This window comes from Nicotiana tomentosiformis, chromosome 11 (genome assembly GCF_000390325.3).
Source record: "Nicotiana tomentosiformis chromosome 11, ASM39032v3, whole genome shotgun sequence".
Taxonomy (NCBI): Eukaryota; Viridiplantae; Streptophyta; class Magnoliopsida; order Solanales; family Solanaceae; genus Nicotiana; species Nicotiana tomentosiformis.
In genome coordinates this window covers 89,363,920-89,390,466 of record NC_090822.1, presented here as the reverse complement: position 1 = coordinate 89,390,466, position 26,547 = coordinate 89,363,920, and the positions used below count along the sequence as shown (strand labels likewise).

Genomic DNA, 26,547 nt, shown 5'->3' with positions numbered 1-26,547 from the left:
CCTATAACACTGTTACTTTATCATTTTTCTTTTTGATTATTCATTGATGTGTTGTTTTTGCCTGATAATAATTGTTTCAAAAGGTTGTTTGTTCTCTTCTATTTCTCTAATTTGGTGGATGTATTTTTGTTTCAATGGTCATTCATGTATTATTTTTTGCTGGTCACTATCGTTTTCAATTGATGTTCTCTTATTCTTTGGTTCATTTTTTTGGGGACCTAGAAGTGGTTATATCATCTAAATCAATAAACCTTATTTTCTCAAGGTTGATTGTTTCTTTTCAAATATTTAAAACTCTTTTTTTATTGAGATGTGTTATATCATGTATAAAACGTTCATAATCTACGATATATCGGTATTTGAATAATATGGTATTATTTTATCCAAAAAAAAAATATTTTTTTTCCCGGAAGATAACTGCATGAACTGAGCAACTCATCGAATTTAAAGTTATTTTATCCAACTTATACATCTTGCAACACTGCTAAAAGATGTTAAATTATTAAAGTGTTGTCAAATACTTAGTGTAACTTTCATGTCAATTGAGTTGCGAGAGGAAAAAGGCAAAAGAATGGAAGGGAAGGAAAATGTACATGGAAAATTTACAAAAGAGATATGGTAGGGAAAAAAGAAAAGATAGGAAACAACATGTTAAAGTTTAATATAAAAGAGTAGGAAAAAGATATTTTAATGAAAGACATGCCGTAAAAATTAAATTTTCAACTTTTTTCTATTGAAAGAAAATACACTTCCTACATAGCAACACCAGGTGCATACGAAATCGAGCAAATTAAAATTCATTTACAGCCATTCGAGCCAAACTTATATCACCTGATAGCCACAAAACGTGGTTACTCTCAACTAATAATAACGGCTAAGAAGCAAGTATCTAGGAAACCATAAGCTTTTTTTGAATTGTAGAGGTTTTATGATTGTTCTTTCTCAGATAACTATGCATAATGTTGAAATATATATTAAATAGACTGTCACTATACAATTTATATATACTAGACTGTCACTATACAAAATATATACAAAATAAACTGTCATTATACAAAATATATACTAAATAGACTGTCACTATATAATTTATATACAATATATACTGTCACTATACAAAAAATATACTAAATAGACTGTCACTATACAATTTATATACCATAGACTGTCACTATACAAAATAGACTCCCACTATACAATTTATATACAATAGACTGTCACTATACAAAAAATATACTAAATAGACTGTCATTATACAAAAAATATACAAAATAGACTATCATTATACATAAAAATATAAAATAGATATTTTGGGCTATTAAATATAATATGTTTGGGCCGGAGGGACATTTCATGTCAATAAAAAAAATATGGGCTATTAAAATTTTGAGGGGCTATAGAGCGTCATTTATCCTAAGAAATGTCTACTTGTAACAAGTATAGGAATATGTCTCACGCAAAGTTTAATACTTGAAATATCTTGCTAAGTTGAGGTGTTATTTTTGTGGTATCCTTTCTTTTTACATTTTAAACAACGAGAATTTTACGAAAGTGTTTTGTATTTAACTCGAGTAAAAAAAGTTGGATACTTAAAAAGAAAAAAGTTTGATATATGTAGTAAATGTATAGCGGAAAAGCCATGCTTATAAATTTGTTACACGCTCAAATAAAAAGATTAATATTTCTTTTTATCTTAAAAAACTAAAAAGACTTAAGTGATGTTAATTCTTAATAATAAAATAGATCACAACTTAAAATCTAATCTTTTAAGATATTTAGACTAAAATATTTCTAAAATATTATTTAGATTTTTTATTAGCGCGCACATCTACTAGTTTTACTTATAATTTTAAAGAAGTATACTAGCCAGAGAGAGAGACTAGAGATTTCATTTGCTAAGAACCAACAATGAGTTTTCCAAAGGAGAAAGGTGATAGTTCCTCCAACACTATGCCAAAAACTGAGGCGGAGAAAAAAGATGAAACCGTTTCGGCTCAAGATCAAGTCAGGCGAGCTCAACTCAAGATGCAATTTTACGGTACGAAAAAGGGGGATCATGAGACCATAGAAGCCTATGTCAAACAATTGAAGTCCATATCAAATTCTGTTGAAGCAACTGGGAATCCTATACCAGATCCAGACATGGTGTTGCAACTTCTCGCCGGTTTACCATCTCAATACTTGCCCTTCCGAAAGACAATCTCATCTCAATTTCCTCTCCCTGTTTTTTCCGAGGCTTGTTCTATACTTTACATGTACGAGACATTATTGCAGGAGCAAAGTGCAAAGGCACAGTCTGCTAATTTCAGTACTAGTGCAGAAAATAGTAATTCGAGTAAGAGTAGTACTACTAATGATACAGAGATAAAGAAGACGGTGGAGATGATCCGTGAGATTGCAAGTGCAGTGACTTCTGTGGCTTCAATTGCACGCGATTTTTTGAGTGCACTTCCGTCATGGTCTGGTCATTCAACCTCATCGAAGACAATTAAACCTGCGGCGCCGGCAAATACTGGAAACAAGAAAAATACTAAAAAACCTAATCCAGGAAGGGGAAACTATCATAAGAGAGGCCCTTCTACTGCAAATTCACACAACTCTGCTCGAAAGTAAATAGTTGGTCGTAATTCAGTGCAAAGATATAGATGTTTCCTTTAATTTGTTCTACTGTGTTTTACGTTTGAGTGTTGGGATCTTTAATTTGGTTTCGTGATTTCAAGTTTTATGTAATCAAGCCTGAACTGCTTTCTAATTTCAGTCTTCTTCAGATCATTGTAATCAAGTAGTAGTTGAAGTTCTATACAAATTTGCTGTTGTTTTCTTTTTCTATAAACATAATGAGTAACAGTGATGGTTTTCTTTTCAATCTTAAAATCGTCTAAACCGAATAGCGGCCATTATTGGATCTTGAAAGAGTTACTTCTAGCAACGATAGCATTCTTCTTCGATATTATAATAATAAAGTATAGTTAATTAATCGAACCAAATTGAAGCGAAAAAAAAAACAAGATAATCAGACGGTTACTTCATTTATACACAATAAACTAATTAAGAAATTAAAATGGTATAAATATTTTGAATTAACTGCTTGAATCGAACTATTGACAACCCTAATATTAGGAAAGGCAAGATCATTCTTAACACTGAAGCAATCAAAGGAATCATTATAAGAGCACTAATCCACGAGAAAAGGTAATGGGGAATCGATTTGTTCAATTGTAGTCCCCACCAGCTTTGGCTAAAAAGTTGTGTTGAAGCTTAATAAGACTTACTAGAAAGATAAAAGGATTGCGATTTTCTGTTCTAAGTTATAATTAATTAAATTTTATTAACGTTATAGTTATTAGACAAGAGTAGTTTGCTTTGGTGGTGAACACTCTCCACTTTTCAATAAAGAGGTAGTAAGTGTAGTGGTACTAAACTATGACAATTTTTTTTTTTTAAATTTGTGTTGAAAAATTATTTTTTAAAGTTGAAGTTATTATTAAACAAGCATTATTTGAATAAAAGTTAAAATTTTGTAAGTAGAAAAAATAAATTCACCCAAAAATTATCCTAATCTAATTTTTGGGAACTTGAAAAAATGAACTTAACAAAATGAAGCCCAAATCTATGATCAATGGGGAACTTAGTACAATACGTCTCGTGGAGTTTTTGATCAATATTGTCCCTTATTTTTCAGAATAGGTGTATTTTGGTCCCTCAAATATAAATATAAGCATATTTAGTCTCTTAAGTATGCTAAAGTGGAGTATCTTTAGTCTTACTCATACAATATGTTCAAAAACTAACGGTGTTACCCAACTGTGATTCATGAATCAATTATTATGCAAAAATTTTAGAAGACATTATTTAAAAATGAGAAAATAAAGTGATAATTTGCGTTATCCTATAAAAGGATAAGAAACGTTTTGATTTAGAACAAAAGATATGTTTCATGAATAAGAGTTGGATAACAACGTTAGTTTTTTAACACACTGTGTCACTAAAACTAATGGTGTTCTATTTGAGTATATTTAAGAAACTAAATATGATAATGGCCGACGGATCAAAATAGTATAATATTTGGCCAAAAACTTGGCTTGGTCACTTACTTGTAAGTTTTATCCAAGTATTCGAGTCTAATTTTCATCCACCAATAAAATTAGTTATTTGTGCTAGCCAGCAATGAAATGTCCTAACTTATTATCTCAGCGTACTATATATCTTAATCTTAAAGTAAGGGATATAGTGAAATGTCATTGTTCAAACCCTCTTTTTCTCCATATACTTTTATTTATACATACACTTCAATAATTAACTAGTTTTGTAAAGCTATAAGTATATTTTTAATTACCAGACTACAAAATAATTTTTCCCCACGGTGCCCAATGGAATCTTGAAGTGTTCAACATAAGAGGGCCCAGTCTACTCCTTAGAGGATCAGAAATAGCAAAGGGCTGAGAGATCACTAGAGAGTTAACTCATTGATAAGGAAGAATGGTGGAAAGTGGTGATAGTTCAGCTCCAGATCACATAAAACGAAGTCAACTCAAAATGCAATTTCACGGTACGAGCAAGGGGGATGATGAGACAATGGACGCCTATGTGAATAAATTGAAGTCCATAGCAGTTTCTCTAGCAGAGATTGGGAGTCCTATTTCAGATCCAGACATGGTGTTGCAACTTCTTGCTGGTTTACCTTCTGAATACTTGCCCCTCCAAAAGATAATATCATCTCGGGTTCCACTCCCCACTTTTGAAGAGGCATGTTCCTTGGTGTATATGCAGGAGGACATATTATTGCAGGATCAAGATCCTCCTCCTCCTCTGTCTACCATAGAGAAGATCGAAGCTACAGTAAGTGCAGCAGGTTCAGTGAGTACTGCAGTAGGCATAGCGGGTGTTGCCGTAAGTTTAGTAGGTAGAGTTGCTGCTGTAGGAGCAGTAAGTGCTGCGGTAAGTGCAGTAGGTACAGCGGCTACTGTAGTTGGTGCAGTGGGTGTTATGGCTTCCGCAGGCTGGAAAATTTGGACCGCACTCGAACGCAAGTAATCAGTTAATCAAAATTAGCTGAATGAGTATGCGCGCGCGCTTGCTACTTTTGTTTCTTTTATTATTGTTGTGTTTGTCTTTTATGTAATTGGATCTTCATCTTCGGTTTGTGTAATCAAAGCTTCAACTGCATGCTACTCATATGTTTTAATTTAAATGTCGTTTGAGAATTGAGATGATATATGCTAGTATATGATGTGTTGTATCAAAACTTACCTTCGATCTCTTTCTACTTTTTGGTTTTCCTGTCAGTCTCAATATCGTTTAAATTAGGCGTAGAATGGTTCTTAAATCATATGCATACTTTAGATTATGTCTAGAGCAATGAAGCTGCATTCTTCGGGTAATTATATGAGAATTATCCAAGGTTGAGTGAAACTTTGACCCTTGCTAATATCTACGCAATTAATTGGTCTTGGAAACTGTTAGAAGCATTGTGCTTGACTTGTTACACGATTTTAGATGACGTTTCAATGCTATTGAAATTTGAGCAGAACGCCAATGTGAGTTAATGCTAAGAAAATCAAACTTCTCTGGTGATCCAGTTTAAATGTCATTTTAGTTGCATATAATTTTGATTCAAGATTAGTGTAGTTTTTGTTATAAATTCTGCATTGCCGTAATAAACAATTAAACTTTCTGAAAAAATAAAACAGAAAGTTAGTAATATTGTTTAACGAAATAGATTCTGAAAAAACAAAATACAGTATAGGAATAAATCGAGCTCACTGAATACACAGTGTGTCCTTAAGAAAATTATTCCTCTCAAGTACCCGAGGTGCTGGAATATATCCTTTCAGGATAGAACGATTTAACTCACCAGTGTATTGGTACCAAAAACTCTGATGAACTGCGAACCACTCAATGGTCGTAAAACACACTGAAAAATATTGTGCAGAAGAAGAAGAAGAATAATTTTAAATAATCCGAGAAAGAAAATGGGCCTGACCGAACCGGTTCTCGGGTTATTCTGGATTGAATTTTTCGTTAATTATTTAATTAATTAATTAAATAATTGAAAGGAATTTTGTCCAGGCCCGAGCTGAGCGACGACGACGGCGCGAAACTTGCTTTTTTCTTAACTCTTTAAGAGCTAGAAGAAGAGCAATTATATATATACTCATCAAAAGCTTTTTCTTCATCCGATATGAGATAATGTCCATTTCCCAAGAGAAACTCAAATATTTCATTTTTCCTCAATTTCTCATTCACCCTCAAGCTACACAAGCTTAAAATTCCAACATTTTTTGCGAAATCAAATTACATTAATCATTTTGTTTTCGTTCCACTCTTGATCTAACAGATGAGTTATGCAATTTTCTGAGAGATCACTTAACCATTATCTCTCTTTTAAATGAGATATAAAAGTATCATTTAATGAAATAGTAATTTTTATACTAATGCCTTTTGGTGTGCTATTTGGTTGTCACTATATTTACTAAATCTATCGATAAATGTGATAATTTTCTCTTTGAGGATGGTTAATCGTTTGAGTTTAACAAGCAACGCCCAGCTCTCATTTATTTTACCGATCATCAACGGACTTGCCTTGTTAAAAAGAGAAAAACAATATTTCAGGGAATCAAATCAAATCTCGCCAAAATAGCGATAGTGTCAAAATTTCGAACAAAGAGCAAAGACAACATCACAAGCAAAGAAAATTTTGGGCACGGCAAAAGTAGATATTCTCTGTGCTTCTCGACACTCTTTAACCTAAGTATGCCAGTCGACCTTTTTATCAACCAACCAAATTAGTCGTCAGTGCAGGTCAGCCAGTAACTCTCATCGTACTATTTTAATTTATTAAAACAAAGAATGCATAATAGTATTAAATGTCATTGTTCAATCCCCATTTTCTGCATGTCCTTTTATACTTTATACTCGTAGACTGCCAATCTGTCTTTGCCAAGTTATTGTAGTAACTTCATCTATTTACTACGTAAAGAAAAATAACAATTTACATATGCAGAAATTTTTAGTTTTGAACTTTTTTATTTATTATTTTGGTAACCTATCGTCAAATTACCATTAACTCCAAAAATCATTACAAATAAAAAGCACCTCCTTCGTGAATCAGAAATTTGGCCTCCAACAAAACAAGAAATAACTATAATGTGTTATTTTTCTTAATAACACATTTTATAGCAAAATATATCATGTCATTTTTAAAATTACTCATCTTAAAAATATTTTTGACATGCGAAAAAAATATTTCTTTGCACTCAAACACCGTTACATAAGATAAAGTCCTAAGATAAATTAAAGTGGGGGGGGGGAGTACTATTATTTCTAACTATCCAATCACAGATCAACACATGTCCACTTTACCAAATAGAATCTTTAGGTCTTTCAATAACCAACAGCGAAGAATACCAGAACTAGCGAGCTCACTCATTTAGAACCAAAGATGAGTTTTCCATTAGAGAAAGGGGATAGTTTTCCATTGCAGGAAAAAGATGAAACGATTTCAGGTCAAGATCAAGTCAGGCGAGCTCAACTCAAGATGCAATTTCATGGCATAAGAAAGGGAGATGATGAAACTATAGAGGTCTATGTCAAACAATTGAAGTCCACAGCCGATTCTTTAGCAGCGATTGACAGTCCTATACCAGATCCAGACTTGGTATTGCAACTTCTCGCCGGTTTACCATCTCAATACTTGCCCTTCCAAAAGACAATCTCATCTCAATTTCCTCTCCCTGCTTTTTCCGAGGCTTGTTCCATGCTTTACATGTACGAGACGTTATTGAAGGAGCAAACAAATCCAAACAGTAATAATTCATCGGAGGAGAGAAAAGAGAAATTTGAAAAGATGCTTGCTATATTTAATACAGTAACAAGTGTGGCTTCAACGGCATGGGATCTTTGGAATGTATTTGGAACCTCAGCTGCTAAAACAGTAAATCCTGGAAACAAGAAATATACAAAAAGACCAGGAAGGGGAAATTATCATAAGAGAGGCGCTTCTAATACCAATTTCCGCAATTCTGCTCGGAAGTAATTGATCTAAGCTTCAATCCCATATGTAGAAAGTACTAAAAGATGGTTATCAATCAAGTCTTCATGTTTTCACTGTTGTGTTCAACATTTTCGGTTTGGTTCTTTAGCTTTTTTTTGTTTTTCATAGTGATTTCCCGTTTTATGTAACAAAAAAACCTGGACTGCTTATTTCTAAGGCTACTGAACATGTTCTTGAAGTTTAGCAGACTTCATTTCATTGTCGTTAATTAAGGTATTACTCTTCAGTCTTAAAATCTTCTAAATCGAAGAATGGCTTGATTGGATTTGGGTAGAGTTATCTTCTACTTAGGTAAAAACACAAGAATTTAGATATAGATCATGACATCATATCCATTTCGTAGAGTCACCATATTTTCATGAAAATTAAAAATTTAATTAAATGGGCAGTAAATGGAAGTTTAAGTGTCAATTTAGCCGAAAACAAAAGACGATCAGTGTTCGAAGGAAAATTTTTGAGTTGAGAAGGAAATCTATACAATTCAATTTTGAGGACAAATGGTAAGAGCCTATGTATTAAGATTTTAATTCTTTTTTCAAATTAAAATTCATGTCAAAATCGAAAATTACTTTTTTCAACTTCTAACTTCGAACACTTTCATTTTTATTTTTTAACTATCAATCCAAATAGGTGGGGCCAATTTCAACCACCTTATTGGAAAAACCTATGATATTAGCTCCATAGTCCATACAGTTTCATTAAGCGACAAACAGTTCCTATTATAATGTTTACCGGTTGCTTCTCTCAAATATTTTTCTCTATCTATATTGTGTAGACTCGGTCTTCTTTTTCCTTTTTTTCTATTTATATTTTCTTTTTTTTATTCCTCTTCTTGGTTGACTAGAATTCATGTTCATTACTATTTACTCTTGTCGTCTTCTTTTTCTATTAAGGGCGAAGCTTCGGTGCAATAATTAACCTAAAGTTGGTGGGGAGTGCAATTGATCAAATCCATTAACAATTTTCCTTTTTCTCTTAGGGTTAGTGCTCTCTCAATTAACCTGTAATGTATGTAACAAATTAATCAATAGCTTAAGCAATGATAATAACACATTTCTCTTCCCAATTGCTTCGGCATAAAGGAAGGTAGAAAGAAATATAAATAGTGGAACCTCAATTGTCAATTTAGATTTAAAATCTTTCATATTATCGTAGTATTTTAATATTTATCATTTTAATTAAGATATCGACCTCAATTGTCAAAAAATGTCAGCAGTTATATAAGTGGAGATTGTTTTTTAACATTTAGAAAAACTCATTTTCAAAAGAGTTTTAAATTTTCATGGACAAATACATTTTTTTTTTAAAAGAAAAATATTTTATGTACAAATGGGCCTAAGGTCTTCCAAAATACTGAAATAGTGGTTAGTCGAATCGGTACCAGAGTCCAAAGTCGGGGTGTACATAAGTCGGATTGGTTCGGATTCCCGGTAAGTTTTCATAGCATAAAATATGTAACTTATGCTACAAATATTTCTTAAGTCCTAGTAAAATACAACTATATAATGTGTTTTCCAAGAAACTAACACAATAATATGAGATAAGTCATAGCATTATACTAAAATATTGAATAACAAAGATAAAATAGTAAAATTACATAAAACAAATATTGCAAATTAATAAGCCATAGTGAAAATTAACAATCTAAAAATATTATATAGGTCATGCTAAAATAAGTATAGCTAATAAGTACTAATATTAATTACATAACTAAGCACTAAAGAAAAAGATAAACTAAGTTATGCATTTTCATTATAAACCAATGTAAAACTAAAAGAATTATCCAACACTATCGTTATTCTTAATATTGAATTTCTTTTGTTATCATTAATATTGATTTGAACTTTGTTTGAGTTACTACATTTATGGTCTATAAACTTTATTTACCATTCAAGAATGTTAAGTCTAAACTTGAAATAATACGTTAAAAGATAAAATTGTGAAAAAGTTTAAGAAATATTTATAAATTACATTACAATAAATATTTATATGTATAAAAAAATTTAAAAATTATATAAATGTACTATTATCATGTTGGTTTGGTTTCAATTTGACTTTTTATAGTTAAAACTAAACCAAACCAATTATGGTCGGATTTTATTTTCCAATACCAAACCACATTGAATTTTTTTTTTCCGGTTTGACTCGAATTATCGACTTAGTGCGATTTATCGATTTTGTCTGTACACCCCTAGTCCAGAGTACACACCACTCACGTAATGTCTAAAGAGAATAACCAGAAATCATGTTCTTTGTTTGAGGATGAAAAACAAGGATAAGTTCTTCTAAAAGAAAATAAGATTCTTGACGAAAATGTAGTGTTTGCATATCTTAGGGGGAAAAAAGAGAGAATCTTTTATCAAAGTATGTTCTTATCAAAAAATGAATGCCTTCTACACCATTGTTTTTTTTCTATTTATATAAGACATTTTCCTAATAAAATCTAATAATACAAGTGTAGAGAATATGTACTAGAATATTCTCTTTAGTATCCCATTTTGAAAATTAGCCATTAAAGTTTTGTCAACGGTGCCCGAACTCGACCATTGTTGACATCTCGACCATGAATCTCGATGTTTCGTGTTCGACCTCGACTGATGACGACTCGAGGACTCTTCTTTTGATGTTATTTTATCTTAAATATTCGATGACAGATTTTGACCATACACTAACTTTGACTCATAGAGACTGGAAATAATAATAGTAGTAAGAAGATTATGAAAAAAGGGTTAAAAGCATAGGCAGATCCGGGATTTAGGGGTTACGGGTGCCGACCTAATCGATGTGATCAACTCGAGCGTCGGTTCGGGTTATTCATCCTTTTTATTTATATAGACAAATAGATCAAACGAAAGAAAATATAATAACTATAACTAATTGAAGCAAATCATAAAACTTCCAACAATATTTTTAATATCATACACAATCAATTTATAATTGTCCTCGACGAGCTTTCATATTTTGAAAACGATCAATAATGACATCATTACTTACATTTGTAAATAAATCACGCTCTATGTAACAAACTAAACAATCTGCTTCATGGATGAGAATGCTCTCTCCACAGTTGCGGTAGCAACAAGTAAAATCAGAGTTAACTTCACAAGTAAATAAACATACGAATAAGTCTCCACAAGATTTATATAAAATTCACCCGCACTTCCATGAATAAATTTATTTTTGAACAAATAACAACATAAGCAAAATACCGCATCTTTCTTCACACTATACTCCAACCATTTAGAAAATTGACCATTGAACCAACTTGGAACAAAATGACGCATTCTTCCTCCTATTTGAGTTTTGGGAAATTGATGCTTGGAAGATTGACAAAGACCTTGTTGAATGTAAGATTTTCTTATTTCATCTTGTATTCTAGGGTTATAGTTAGCAATAGGTATTCTTTCTCCTTGATCGCCTTTAAGTGACCCCAAATCGAGTTCATTTATAAGATAGGAATGATTGACATTCGTTTGGATCAAGGATTGACAACTAGGACATGGTTGAGAATGGTCCAACCTTGACAAATTTATCCATCTCAATCAATTCCTATAAAATAGAAGTTCATTCCAGTGAGAAATATAGAATAATTTCTACTAGGTCATACCATCAATAAGTTTAGTTATTTTAAATAACTCAACCTTCCCTAATATTTTTATCGTTGTTAAAATAGAGTTAATTTTTAATTTTTCTTGATCAAAATTATTTGGGATGTTCTTTCTCTTTTAGCCACGATACTAAATTCTACGGTGAAACCAATTAAGAGGCATTTGATTTTCAAACACAACCAAAGAAATACATAACAAAAAAATCAAAATAGTGACTATAAAGTTTAGCAAGAACACTAAAATCCAACTAAATACAAAATAAATACATAGCAAGAACATATATTTGATGGGAAAAAAATAACCACATTGGGTTAAGAAATAAATATGAGGAGGTGAGGATTCTTTACAATAGTGGGTGTAGTGCATGACTAGTAAGAAATAAAGGTGTGAAGCATCCGCAAAGGTAAAACAAAATAAATATTAACACTAAACGTCTAATCGAGAAGTACTGGAGTAAAAAGGCTGAAGCAGCGAGAATCGGAGAAAGGGAAAGAGGAAAGTGGCGTAAAGGGACTGGGGAGGAATTGGGACTTTGTTTTACCTTTTGGAAATTGGGAAATATCTTAAAAATTAATTTGAACTTTCTATTAGGAGTATTAATTATAAGAGAATATTCTATAAAGAGTACTTTTATTATTATTTTATTTTATTTATTTATTTATACTTAAACAAACAAACTGAAAGGTAAGACATTTAATATAAAATATAGAAGAATGTGTTGTGTAGTGTTGTTAATATTCTTAAATTGCAACTGAAGGTAAGCCAAAATATTATTTGCTCTTGCCTGTATTCAAACTCTTGCCCTGCTAAATGAAAAGGCAAGCCTTTGCCACTGGCACCTTTGCCACTTTTATTCTATGGGGACACTTTAAATATATATCTTATTTCTTATACATATTTACATATATATACATAAAATTTTCGCCGAAACTTGCGGGTGGCGTACCACCCCGAACCGTGTACATAAATCCGCCCCTGGTTAGAAGAGAAGAAAGAAAGGTTATATTATATGCACACAAAAAAAGGACCTTTGTGAGGCTTTTTTGTTGTTAAACATATGAAATTATGCCTAGATATGTTTGGCTTACCTTCAGTTGCAATTTAAGAATATTGTTTGAACAATGTGTTGTGTAGTGTTGTTATGCCTAGTGTTGTTAACAAATTTGTTTGTTGCGTACAATTTTTAGAATTTGTGATCCTAAACAAGTTAAAAAATAATTCAGAATATTTACGTAATTATAAAAGCTTCTTATTAAGAATATAATTAAAAATTTAAGCTAAATTATTCCAAATTTAATAAGAGGTCATCTATTTTAGTCCGGACTAAAAAAGAAATAAGTTTACCCGTATATTTTTCTATATTGTGTAGACTTCCGCGGTCTTCTTTTTCTATTAAGGATAAGCTAAGGATGAAGCTTCACTGCAATTATTTATTATCAAGCTAAAGCTGGTGGGCACTGGGGGCTGTTATTGATCAAATACATTAACAATATTCATTTTTCTCTTTGGGTTAGAGTTAGTGCTCTCTCAATTATTGCTTTGATTGCTTTATTGTTAACAATAAATATAATATTGCCTTTTTCCTATAATATATGTAACAAATTAATGAGTAGGTTAAGCCATGACAATAACACATTTATCCCAATATATTCTTTTGTGTGATCTCTTTTTCCATCTGTTCCCATATAAAGGAAGGTAGAAAAAGCATAACAATTAAATAAATAGACAAAATGCAAGATTATTCTTAACAATAAAGCAATCAAGGGAATAAATCAAGGCAAAAACAGTCACGGGAGAAACTTCATTTTTGCTTGTGTATGGTTCAGAAGCTTTAATCTCGGTTGAAATAGGAGAACCAAGCACGAGGTTCGCATTGGGCAACGGAAGAGTCGAACGATGAGGAATTAAGAACAAACTTGGACTTACTCGAACAAAGAAAAGAAGCACCTTTAATACAGATGGCAGCACAAAAGCAAATCATAGAACGATACTACAACAGAAAGGCTCACCTCAGGTACTTCAAAATTGGGGACTTCATTCTTAAAAAGGTTTTCCAATCAACGAAAACAATCGGAGCAGGAAAGTTAAATCCAAATTGGGAAGGACCCTATAAAGTTCGAGGTATCACTGGAAAAGGTACTTGCGAGTTAGAAACCATGGATGGCAAGGTTTTACCCTCGAGTTGGAATGTTGTTAATTTAAAGAAATATTATTTCTGAGAAAAAGAAATGTCCACGGTCAGTTATCATTCAATTACGATTTTTGTTTTGTACTGTTAAAATTATACTAACAATTTTAGATGATACGCAAAAAGCTAGCCCACACCAAATGATGATATTAGACCTGAAGGACACGCGAAAGCAACATTATTCCCGATCTAGGGTTGCAACTTTTCTCATGGAAATATAAAGGGTTAAGCAGTCATCATCTAAATTATATATACCTACGAGTCCTGTATGTTTTTCCTTTTCAGGAAAAGGACCACATGGAAGGAATAATCAAGTGCTCGAGATTTCATACTTCAAAGCTCAAACACTTGGGGGACTATATATATATAAGGAAGGCAAAAAAGATTGAAAAACTCAGAATTCAAATCAAGCCTATGGTCTACCCAACAAATCGAAAGTTAAGAGCAAAGTCAAGAGCAAAAAATGCAAGCATGATTCAAAAACCTATGAAGAATACACTCGTGGATGTAAATTTCAAAATCTTATGAATATTTAGGTTAAAGGCAATATTTAGTCATGGGTTGCAAGATATACCCTTGAATTTTGTAAAATCAGTTGTAAAGAAAACAGTTACGAACGAGTTATAGATGATACTTGAATACATGTAAAGTATTATACAATTTTAAAGTTCAAATGATACAAAACTTCCTCAAAGTTATTCAAACAAACGTGCGTGTTCCTATTTTTTCTTTCGTATGTTTACACCATTATGAAGTTGAGACGTCTTCTTCATTAAGTGTCGTTTATAAAAGGGCCCTCTTTTATAATTTGTGCATGTTAAAAAAGCCACGGAGTATTGAAGCATTTTTAAATGCATAATAAAAGAGTAGAACAGAAACTCATAACGAAATATTATAAGAATAGAATAGAAACTCAAAATGAAATATTATATAAACCCGGTTAAAACTAAGTGTAAACTTAGTTCAAACTAAAGTACTTGATATTAAACCCCAAAATGGATCAGGGGTAAAGCTTGCCAACCATTCCACAAAAAACAAAAAACAAAAAACACAATAAACTTTCCAAACACATGTTCACTATGCGGCAGATTCCAAAGTAGTATTATCTGCAACGGGAGAAGTCAAGATGGCATCATCATCAGCAACAGAATGTTCGACTTGAGCAAGAGAGATTTGAACACTAACTTCACCAGGTGTAAGTTCATCACCCTCGAGAATGTCGACCTTAGGTGAAGAAAAGTTTTGGCTCTGCTGAGTTTTTTCAATGGTTTCCTTAGTTTTTGCAATCTCAGCAGTCAAGTCAAAGCTCTCCTGGTTAGACTCCATCAAAGTCTCGAGGCGCGTGCTCAAGAAAGCCCAGCTTATATCAAGAGTTGATTTATCCTCAAGGGCCTCATAATCCCTCTCCCATTACTCAATTTCGGCCTCCAATTCTGCTTTTTCAGTTAAAGAAGCATCATAAGAAATTTGTAAAGGGGCGAGTGATCTCTCTAAGAACTGGACCTTGTTAGAAGATGCACTGAGGTCTTCTTGAGCCTGAGTAAGCGTTTGAACAAGCTCCCCAGCATAGACTTCCTTCTGATTAAGCAGTTCTTTCAGACCCCTAATTTCCTCAGTAGCTTTAGAAAGTTGCCCGACAAATGAAGACTCAAGGAGGTCTTTATTCTTGCCCACTTGACTGGAAGAGGCCTTGTCAATCGCCAATTCTGCTGCCATCACTTTCACTTGTTGTTCCAAAGCACGCTTTTCCTCATCTGAAACTTCTTTTTCTAACTGAAGGCCTTTAAATTGTTCTTTCCAGTCGTCCGCTTCTGTATGATAGTCGTTGACTAACTGCTCAGTATGGACAATTCTCTTCATCAGCTCTGTGCTTATCAAGTTGATCTACAAAAGAAAGGGAAGAAGTGATTATCAAACAAAGATAAAGAAATCACATGCAAAATAAAAAACTAAGGCTTATACCTTTAAAGACGAATGGACAATGTTATTCATCCATGTCAAAGAGCCGTAGTTTTCCAATTTAGACTTCTCAACTGGACCAATCAACGGTTTTAGCCATACATCAGCTTGGCCAGACTTTTTCTAAAGATTACCATCCTCGGGGACTTCAATGGTTACCTTTTTCATCATCCTACTACTATTGGAAGAACCAACTTTAACATGAGAAGTGGTAGCAATAGGGATAGTTGAGGAAGTAAAAATAGCCACGGGAGGAGCAGTGAAAGCAACAACAGGCGCGTAAAACTGAGAACCAATAGGAACATATACTGGAAAGGAGGCATGGGGTGCTTCATCATAAACTAAGCCAAAGTGTTCGCTATCAAACCCATGGGAAAACAACTGTTCTGTAGAGTTACGAGGTGCAACAATCATCTCTTCATCAGAGCTCACCAAAGTGGCACTCTCAATCTCATTCACGAGAATTGAATTTGGAGGAGGAGTGGCTTCATCATCCAAAATAACTCGTCTCCTAGCCCGAAGCTTACGCACTAAAGACCCCTCATCTCATTCCTCTTCACCCTCAGAAACATGATCTCTCTATGCTTTTCTATTTGATGAAGAACTCAAAATCATCTCTTGATCCATAGAAAAATAAAGTCTTGATGAAGCAATAGACGCGATACTAACACCATGTATGGGAAATCCTAGCAGAAGAAGGAGTTAGAAAATCTCCAAATAAATATGAAAGAAAGGAAGGAAGTTATAGGGAAGCATACCATGAGTTTTAACTTTCCAACCAAACCTATGAGAAATTTTATTTCCAAGACCTTCCTTCCATAGGAGCAACCGACAACAATATTTCTACCCAAGAACGGAAGTCTGGTATTTCTTTGACAACTTCCATGATTGCTAAAAAAAATAAAAACAGCCACAAGATCGTAAGTTTCTTCTCTCATTTTTCTGGAAAAGGCATGTTCTCTTCACCTACTAAATCACTTGTAGGAGCAGCAACAATACAGGCATACCAGCCACGGTCTTTATCATCTTCAGGGCTAACCAAAACCCTTTTACTCCTAGCCACGAGAGTAAACACCCCTGAACAAAACAACTTAGGGGAATAAAGATGAAGCAAGTGTTGAAAGGTGAAGGGTAAAGAGGCCAAATTAGCCAGGTATCTTAAACATGCAACAACTTTCCATACAATAGGACCAATCTGTCCTAAGAAAATATTAAAGAAATGGCAAAATTCTATGATGGTTGGGTCAATAGGTGGTCTAAAACCTAACGTAAACTGATTTGTGTAAACGAAAGAGCAACCAGCTTAGAATGAAATAATCCTTTGGTTTGGACCAGGAACTAAAATTGGAAAGTCAAATTTCCAATGGCACTCACTTCGCCCAAGAGAAATCAAACCCTCAGTAATCTAGGAAGGATAAAAATCGACACAATCATGGGAAGTCATACAAGTAACTTGATTTCTAATTGATTCACGATCAGTGGAGAAAGAAAATTATGCAGGAATAATTTCATCAACAGTTGGTTCTCGAATAGGTTCAATCGATTCCCTATTTTTGGGAGAAGATCTATGAGTTGAAGAAGCCCTAGTTCTAGAAGAAGAAGGGGTAGCAACGTTGGTTTGATAAGTAGAACCACGAATGGATACAGATCCTAAATAACGTAATCTACCGCCTCTTCTACTCCTAACAGGAGCAGTTGAAAGGGAAAGTTCATCTACAATTACTACTCTTCGAGGATCGGGGTTTGATAAAGACATGGTTATACGAGAAAATAATGCGTGCTAAAGAACAAGAATGATTAAAGAAGAAGAACACTGTAGATTGAAGGTTTTGTGAAACTAAAAGTGACTGACGCAGCTGCAAGAAAGTTTTAAAAACCGCTGAAGAATCGTAGACCCAATCCACGAAGGCCACGTAGCACATATATTAAATGGAAGTGACATGCGAAGCGATGGTTCTAAAAAATATGCAATGATACATGGAAAACGGCGGCAAAACATTCCCGCCATAAATACGTGCCACTTCCCAAATATTCCATTGCTGAATATTCGAAAAGTGGGGGGACTATCTGTATTGGTAAAAAATAAATATTACACGTGAAATTATATGAGGATGACAGGGTAAGATACGTGGATTACTAAGAAGATGACAAATGGAGTGTCGCATTAAAAGATTCACGATTTACAACAGGTACGATCAAATCACTCACGAGACGAAATGGTACGGTTGCCCGAGCCTAAATTACTCAGCGAAGAGACACATGCAGGATGAATCAAGACAGTAAAGAGGGAAGATTCATGAATCTCTAATTAATGTGGAAGAAGAATCAGAACCGTTACAGAATTTTCATGAATAGTTACGGTTGCCAATTATAACGTTCCATTAGTGTCTTTAATGCTGATAATGATTTAGTCGTAAAAGGAAAGAAACGTTATATTTGTACACTCATATATAAGGGAAGAGAATTTCACTTGTAAGGACATGTTGTGATGAACATTGGAATATAATTACTTTCTTGTGCTATCTATTGATTACTTTGTCATTTCTGATTCCCATTTCCTTTATTATTTTTGAGAGAATATTCCTTTAATTGCATTAGAAAATTGCTTTTATGTTTTTCCAATTTTTACAAAAATATTGTTTTAGAAATTATTTTTTAGTTTTTTAAAGCAGTTTTTTTGTAAAAAATGGGAATTTTTTTTCTTCAGTTTTTAGTAAAAATATTTTTAGTTTTTAGAAAAAAAAAATTGCTTTAAAAATTTATTTTTCGGTATGGGTAATATGTCTTTTTAATTAATTAAGAGATATTTAGAATTGACCAACAGAACAGTGACATGTGTCCCACCATTTAAATGAGGGGTATATGTGAACCAAAAGTATGACTGCAGGGGTATAGATAACCCAATAGTATAACGGGAGGTATTCTTAGACCATCAAGGACGGTAGAAATCCATAAATAAAATATAAAAATAGACACAAAGTTGGACTGTTGGAGCGTCACCTATATATACTACTATGACGATTTAAATTTGTTTTATCTAATTAGCGCATTTAATATGTTATACTAGTAGTTTGTTTTTGATTACCGTGGTGTCCGGACAAGCTTGCACACACCTCGACTAATTCTACGGGATACCTGCCACCTCCCACCAGCAACAGGTACCAAGTAACTCTATCCACCAAGGCTTGGATAGATGAGAAGAAATCACCTAGTATTTACCTCCGATGTGATTTGAACGTGAGACCTCAAGGTTCTCACCCACTTCATTGACCACTAGGTCATACCCTTGGGTTATGTTATACTAGTAGTTAGGGGTACAAAAGAAACCGACAAATCACATTAACTCGATAATCCGAGTCAAACCGAGAAAAAACCCCGACTATGGTTTGGTGTTGAAAAAAACAAAATTCGACCATATTTGGTTTGGTTTTGTTTAAACTAAAAGAAGTCAAACCGATATCAAACCAACCCGACATTATATGTATAGAAATTTTAAATATATTTAATACAAAAAAATATTTATTGTAATGTAGTTTATAAATATTTCTTAAGCTTTTTCATAGTCTTATCTTTTAACGTATTATTTCAAGTTTTGGCTTATAATTTTTGGATGCTCCAATAAGTTTTATTGTCCATAAATGTTAGTAACTCAAATAAGTAAAAATTGCATTGGGGGCCCTATTTGGTCGCCCTTTTTAACTTATACACATTTTGTTTTTCCGTTTGTATCGGTACCCATTTTTTTTTGTTAAAAGCATTTTAAAAAGACGGTTTTGTCCTTCTTTAGTAAAAGACTATTGACAAAACCGTAGATTGTAGGGCAAAACTTGAGCATATTTTGGTATAAATTTTTAGCAAATGAACTAAATAACTTCAGCATGTATTAAAAAAAACTAATTACAAAATTACATACTGCAAGACAAAAAGTTAAGCATGTTTAGTATGAAGTTTTAGCAAATGAACTAAAAAACTTTAGCTTGTTTAAACTGAAGTTTCAGATAAAACTCATGACAAAACTGTAGATTGCATGACAAAATTTCAGCATGTTTTGGTATGAAGTTTTAGTAAATAAACTAAATAACTTCAGCATGCATTATCAAAAACTCATTAGAAAATTATGTACTGCAAGACAAAAACTTATGCATGTTTAGTGTGAAATTTTAGCAAATGAACTAAATAACTTGAATGGGCTCAAGAATGCCGACAAGCCCTCAAAGATTTGAAGGCATACATAACAAATCCTCCCCTACTGTCTAAACTGAGGGATGGAGAAAGATTATTTGTATATCTTGCAGTTGCAGAAGTAGTTGTAAGTGTAGATTTAGTAAGGGAGGACAAAGGTAAATAATCTCCTATTTATTATGTTAGTAAATCTTTATTAGATGCTAAAACTAGATATCCTCATCTAGAGAAACTAGCTTTAGCATTAGTCATGGCAGCTAGGAAATTGAGACCATATTTTCTATGCATCCTATCTCCGTAGTAACTGCATATCCATTAAGGAGTATTTTTTATAAACAAGAATTGTCAGGCAGACTAGCCATATGAGCAATAGAACTAAGTGAATATGACATTATTTATCAACCTAGAACAATAGTAAAATCTCAAGTTCTAGCAAATTTCGTCGCAGATTTTAATACAAAAATAATTCCTGAAGTAGAAAAGGAATTACAATTTTTTACTGGAGCTAATCCAGGTACGTGAACTTTATTTACTGATGGATCTTCAAATGTCAAATGATCCGGTTTAGGTATTTTCTTGATCCCACCCTTAGGTGAAAGTATAAGACAAGAAATTAAATGTTACCCTATTACTAACAATGAAACAGAGTATTAAGCTGTAATTGTAGGTTTGGAACTAGCACGAGAACTCTCCATAGAGCAAATCATGATTAAAAGTGACTCTCAACTGGTAGTCAATCAGATGCAAGGGACTTACACTTCTAGAGAGCCAAGAATACAACAATACTTGGAAAAGGCAAGAGAACTGGTCACGCAATTCCAATCATGGAAGATAGTGCAAATACCCAGGGAAGAAAACGTAGAAGCAAACACGTTGGCTAACCTTGCTTTAGTTGCAGAAATAACGAATGAGGAAAATGCTATTATAATCCATTTAATTCCTTGAACCATGATAAACATGGGGTAAGCTTTAATAATTTAACCTGGGATTAGAGAAACGAGATTATTAATTTTTTGCAGTACGAGATCGTACTTGAAGGCAAGAAAGAATCTCAAGTGCTTTGACGAAAAGCTGCTCGTTACTGCCTAATTCGAGATAATTTATATCAAAAAATATTTGGCGGTCTATTAGCAAGGTACCTTAGACCCAATCAAACGGAGTACGTGATGAGGGAAGTACATGAAGGGCATTGCAGAAATCATGCAAGTGGAAGATCTTTCGTTAAAACACTAATCAAGGCATGATACTACTGGCCTAAGATGGAAGAAGATGCGGAAACGTTTGTAGCCAAATGTGATAAGTGTCAACGATATGCCAGCAATATGCATTGACCTGCAGAGTTATAATATACAGTTATTTCCCCATGGCCATTTATGAAATGGAGAATGGATATAGCAGGGCCCTTACCACAAGCTAAAGGAAAGGTACGATACTTATTAGTGTTAACTGATTACTTTTCAAAAATGGGTAGAGGCAGGAGCTTTCAAACATGTACGAGAGAAGGTGGTGAAAGATTTCATTTGGCGAAACATTATTGTGATGACCCAAAATGTCATCTTTAAATTTAATAATTAATTCTATGTTCTAAGACCTCGAAAAGAACTATCTATCATTCCTCGACTTACGTGCACAGTTCGTAAAATTTTTCGAAAAGTTTTTAGGTAAAAAATAGATTAAAATGTGAATTAGAGCTTTAAAACTTAAGTGAGTTGACTTTGTTCAACATTTTGAGCAAAGAGACTCAGATCAGTGTTTTGACAGTTCCGGTAGGTCCGTATCGTGATTTGAGATTTTGATTACAGCCTCAGTATTGGTATTACCTACAGGTTCAAGGGCTTATACTTTGTATTGTGATGCATCGCGTATTTATCTCGGTGTAGTGTTGATGCAAGATGATAGGGTAATTGCCTACGCATCCAGACAGTTAAAGGTGCATGAGAAGAATTATCTTGTACACAAACTTGAATCAGCAGCTATTATTCATGCCTTGAAGATTTGGCGACATTATTTGTACGGTGTCCATTGCGAGGTCTACACCGATCACCGATGTCTACAACATCCGTTTAAACAGAAGGATCTTAATTTGCGGCAGTAGAGGTGGTTGGAGTTTCTTAAGGATTATGATATCACCATTCTCTATCATCCTGGGAAGGCCAATGTAGTGGCCGATGCCTTGAGTCGTAAGGCAGAAAGTTTGGGTAGCGTAGCATATTTACCGGTAGCAGAGATGCCTTTAGCCTTGGATGTTCAAGCCTTGGCCAACCAGTTTGTCAGATTGGATGTTTCCGAGCCGGGTTGAGTTTTAACTTGTGTGATTTTGCAGTTTTCTCTTTATGATCGTATCAGGGAGCGTCACTATGATGACCCTCATTTGCTTGTCCTTATGGAAACAATTCAGCACGGTGATGCCAAGGAAGTCACTATTGGAGATGACGGTGTACTACGGATGCAGGGCAGACTATGTGTACCCAATGTAGATGGCTTGCATTAGTTGTTTCTCTAGGAGTATCACAATTCGCGGTACTCCATTCATCTGAGTGCTGCAAAGATGTATCGGATCTTGAGACAACACTATTGGTGGAGGTGAATGAAGAAAGACATATTGGAGTTTGTATCTCAGTGTCTAAATTGTCAACATGTGATATATGAGCATCAACGACCGGGTGGATTACTTCAGAAGTTAGAGATTCCAGAATGGAAATGGGAGCGGATCAATATGGATTTTGTTGTTGGTCTCCCACAGACTCAGCGGAAGTTTCATGCAGTTTGGGTGATTGTGGATAGGCTGACCAAATCAGTTCATTTCATTCCTGTGATTACTACTTACTCTTCAGAGCAGCTGGCTCAGGTATATATTCGTGAGATTGTCAAACTTCATGGTGTACTGGTTTCTATCATCTATGACTAGGGTACACAGTTTTCCTTACAGTTTTGGAGGGCAGTACAGCGTGAGTTGGGTACTCGGGTAGAGTTGAGTACAACATTTCACCCTCAGACGTACGGGCAGTCCGAATGCACTATTCAGATATTGGAAGATATGCTTCGGGCGCGTGTGATAGATTTTGGGGATGCTTGGGATCAGTTCTTACCACTTGCGGAGTTTTCTTACAACAACAGTTACCAGTCAAGCATTCAGATGGCTCCGTATGAGGCCTTGTATGGTAGGCGGTGCCGGTCTCCAATGGGTTAGTTCGAACCGGGCGAGGCTAGACTATTGGGTACAAACTTGGTTTAGGATGCCTTGGAAAAAGTTAAGTTGATTCAAGATCGACTTCGTACAGCCCAATCTAGACAGAAGAGTTATGCAGATCGGAAGGTTCGTGATGTTGCATTCATGGTTGGTAAGCGGGTATTACTCCGGGTTTCACCTATGAAGGGTGTGATGAGGTTCGGGAAGAAGGGCAAGTTGAGCCCTAGGTATATTGGGCCTTTTGAGATTCTTGAAAGAGTTGGAGACGTGGCTTACAGACTTACGCTACCACCTAGTCTCTCTGTAGTTCATCTGGTATTCCATGTTTCTATGCTTCGGAAATATCATGGCGATCTGTCTCATGTGTTAGATTTCAGTCTGGTTCAGTTGGACAAGGATCTATCTTATGTTGAGGAACCAGTGGTTATTTTAGATAGGTAGATTCGAAAGCTGAGGTCAAAGAACATTTCTTCCGTGAAGGTTCAATGGAGGGGTCATCCGGTCGAGGAGGCGACTTGGGAGACCGAGCATGATATGCGCAGCTGTTATCCACACTTATTCACCAGTTCAGGTATTTATTTTTCTAACTCTGTTCGAGGACGAACGTTTGTTTTAGAGGTGGAGAATGTGATGACCCAAAATGTCATCTTTAAATTTAATAATTAATTATGTGTTCTAAGACCTCAAAAATCACTATTTATTATTCCTCGACTTACGTGCGTTGTCCGTAAAATTTTCCGAAAAGTTTTTAGGTAAAAAATGGATTAAAATGTGAATTAGACCTTTAAAACTCAACTAAGTTGACTTTGGTCAACATTTTGAGGAAACAGACTCGGATCAGTGTTTTGACAGTTCCGATAGGTCCGTATCGTGATTTGGGACTTGGGTGTATGCCCGAAATCAAATTTCGAGGTCACTAGTCCGAGATACGGAATTTTGATTAAAAAAGTTAAAAGTTTATGTTCAAATAGTGACCGGATGTCGAATTTTGTGTAAACGACCTCGGAATAGAGTTTTGATGATTCCAACTGCTCCGTATGATTATTTTGGACTTAGTAGCGTGATCAGAATTTTATTTGGAAGTCCGTAGTGAAATTAGACTTGAAATGACTAAAATATGAATTTAAAGTTTGGAAGTTTGACGAGGGAGTTGACTTTTTGATATCGGGGTCGGAATCCGGTTCTGAAAATTTTCACTACTCTGTTATATCATTTATGACTTGTGTACAAACTTTGAGGTCAATCAGACTTGATTTAATAGGTTTCGACATCAAGTGTAAAACTTGGAAATTCTAAGTTTCATTAAGCTTGAATTGGAGCATGATTTGTGATTTTAGTTTGATGTGATTTGAGTTTCAAATCTTATGTATGATGTTTTAGGACTTGTTGGTGTATTGGGTTGAGGTCCCGAGGGCCTCAGGTGAGTTTCGTATGGTTAACGGACTAAAAGTGGGACTTAGCTGCTGTAATATTTCTGCTGGAAATGCTGTCAAAATCGAGCTGCCTGACAAATCGAGCTCCCTGACAAATCGAGTCCCCTGACAAATCGAGTTCCCTAACAAATCGGACTCCCTAACAATATCGAGCTCCCTAACAAATCTGTAAGTTATAAAAACATGGGACTTCGTCCCATTTGCCTTTTTGACGAATTAGAGCTTGAGGAGAGGCAATTTTGATATATTTTCAAGGAAAAATATTGGGGTAAGTGATTCTAACTCGTATTTGGTCAATATACACGAATATATCATTGTTTTCACCATTTAATTAGTGTTTTGAAATAAAAATTTGAGAAACTTTTAGAAATCTCATAGAAACGAATTTTTGAGATTTCGGTGTCAATCCAGGATTGGATTCAAGTGAAATGGGTATGGTTGGACTCGTAATTGAATGGGTTGTCGGATTTTGTGAGTTTCACCAGATTCTGAGGTGTGGGCCCCACGAGCGATTTTTGAGCTAATTTCGAATTTTATTGAGAAATGTAGTATTTTCTTATGAAATTGATTCCTATAATTTTTGTTGACTGTATCTAATTAATTATGACTAGATAGGAGTCGATCGGAGTTAGAAAATCGAGGAAAAAGCATAATACTTGGTTAAATTGGAGCAAGTCGAGGTAAGTGACTTGTCTAACCTTGTGTGAGGAAATATTTCCCTAGGGTTGATATTAATGTGATTATTGAAATGTGTTAAAAGTCGTGTACACGAGGTGACGAGTGTGTTTACAGGATAAATGTGAAAGATTATATTTTAAATTATGTAGATCACTGTTGCGCATTTATTAAATTATTTTATCTTGTTATATTCTTAATCATTGATCTGAGATATATACTTTAAATTTGTTTGACCTTTTCCTGCTAATTTACATGTTTAGTTGAAACTTGGTTTCTTTTATTCTGTGCATTATTTGAAGGTTGATTTTCTTTAAATTAAATATTAGTAATATGAAATATTTGACATTTTGTTTCTAATTTGATATTGACGAAACGTATCAAAAATTTTAAAATATTATTTTCCTGAATTATTTGTTCCTGAATATTTTTGTAAGATTTTCGTACTCATTGCGATGGAGCAGTGAGCTCTTTATTGTGGAAAAATATTATTGATGATTTATTTTGGCATGAGCTGTGAGCTCTTTATTGTGGAAAAATATTGTTGTTGAATTATTTTGGCAAGTTACATTATTTGAGCACTTGAGGTGCAAATTATGATATATTCTGATATTGATACGCATGCAGTGGTATAAGGTTTGGGTATTGAAATGCATGCGGTGAGATAAGGGTGGCTTGATATGTATGGCTTGATATGTGTGGCTAAAACGCGGGATGCTATTTCGGGAAAATATTTTCTTTCAAATAAATTGTGAAGGCTCCCGCGGTGAGATACGAAAATGAGATATTGTGAATTTTTTATGATTTGGGACTACGAGGAAGTACCTCAGGAGTACCCTTGTTGATATTGATTTATGGATGCAGTTGCCTTGATTATTTGTTATGATTTTCTTAAAGTTGAAAGGAAATTCTGTTTTGTTTCCACGAGCTATTATTTGCCATTATTTTTCTTAATTAAATGGTGACACGCTACTTGATTCATTTCCAATGTTATTTTATTTTACTATATTGTTATACATATTACCATGCCATTATTATATTCCAGTAGGGCCTCACCTAACCTCATCACTACTCTACCGAGGTTAGGCTTGGCACTTACTGAGTACCGTTGTGGTGTACTCATACTACGCTTCTGCACATCCTTTTGTGCAGATCCAGGTACATTTTATCAGCCTAGACGTCAGTGAGTTACCTTCACACAGAGACTTCGAGGTATATATGTTAGCCTCCGTAGACTTCGGAGTCCCCTTATATCATTT

The 26,547-nt window shown here is 34.1% G+C and overlaps 1 long non-coding RNA gene across 1 annotated transcript in view; it reads left to right on the top strand.

Annotated features, from left to right (window-relative positions):
- The first annotated feature begins 6,930 nt into the window (after positions 1 to 6,930).
- The window catches only part of LOC104103042 (uncharacterized), a 171,396-nt gene continuing 151,779 nt past the window's right edge, over positions 6,931 to 26,547 (top strand). The window contains exon 1 of the long non-coding RNA XR_011411938.1: positions 6,931 to 8,160. This is a non-coding gene — a long non-coding RNA (uncharacterized lncRNA). The remainder of the gene's footprint in view (positions 8,161 to 26,547) is intronic.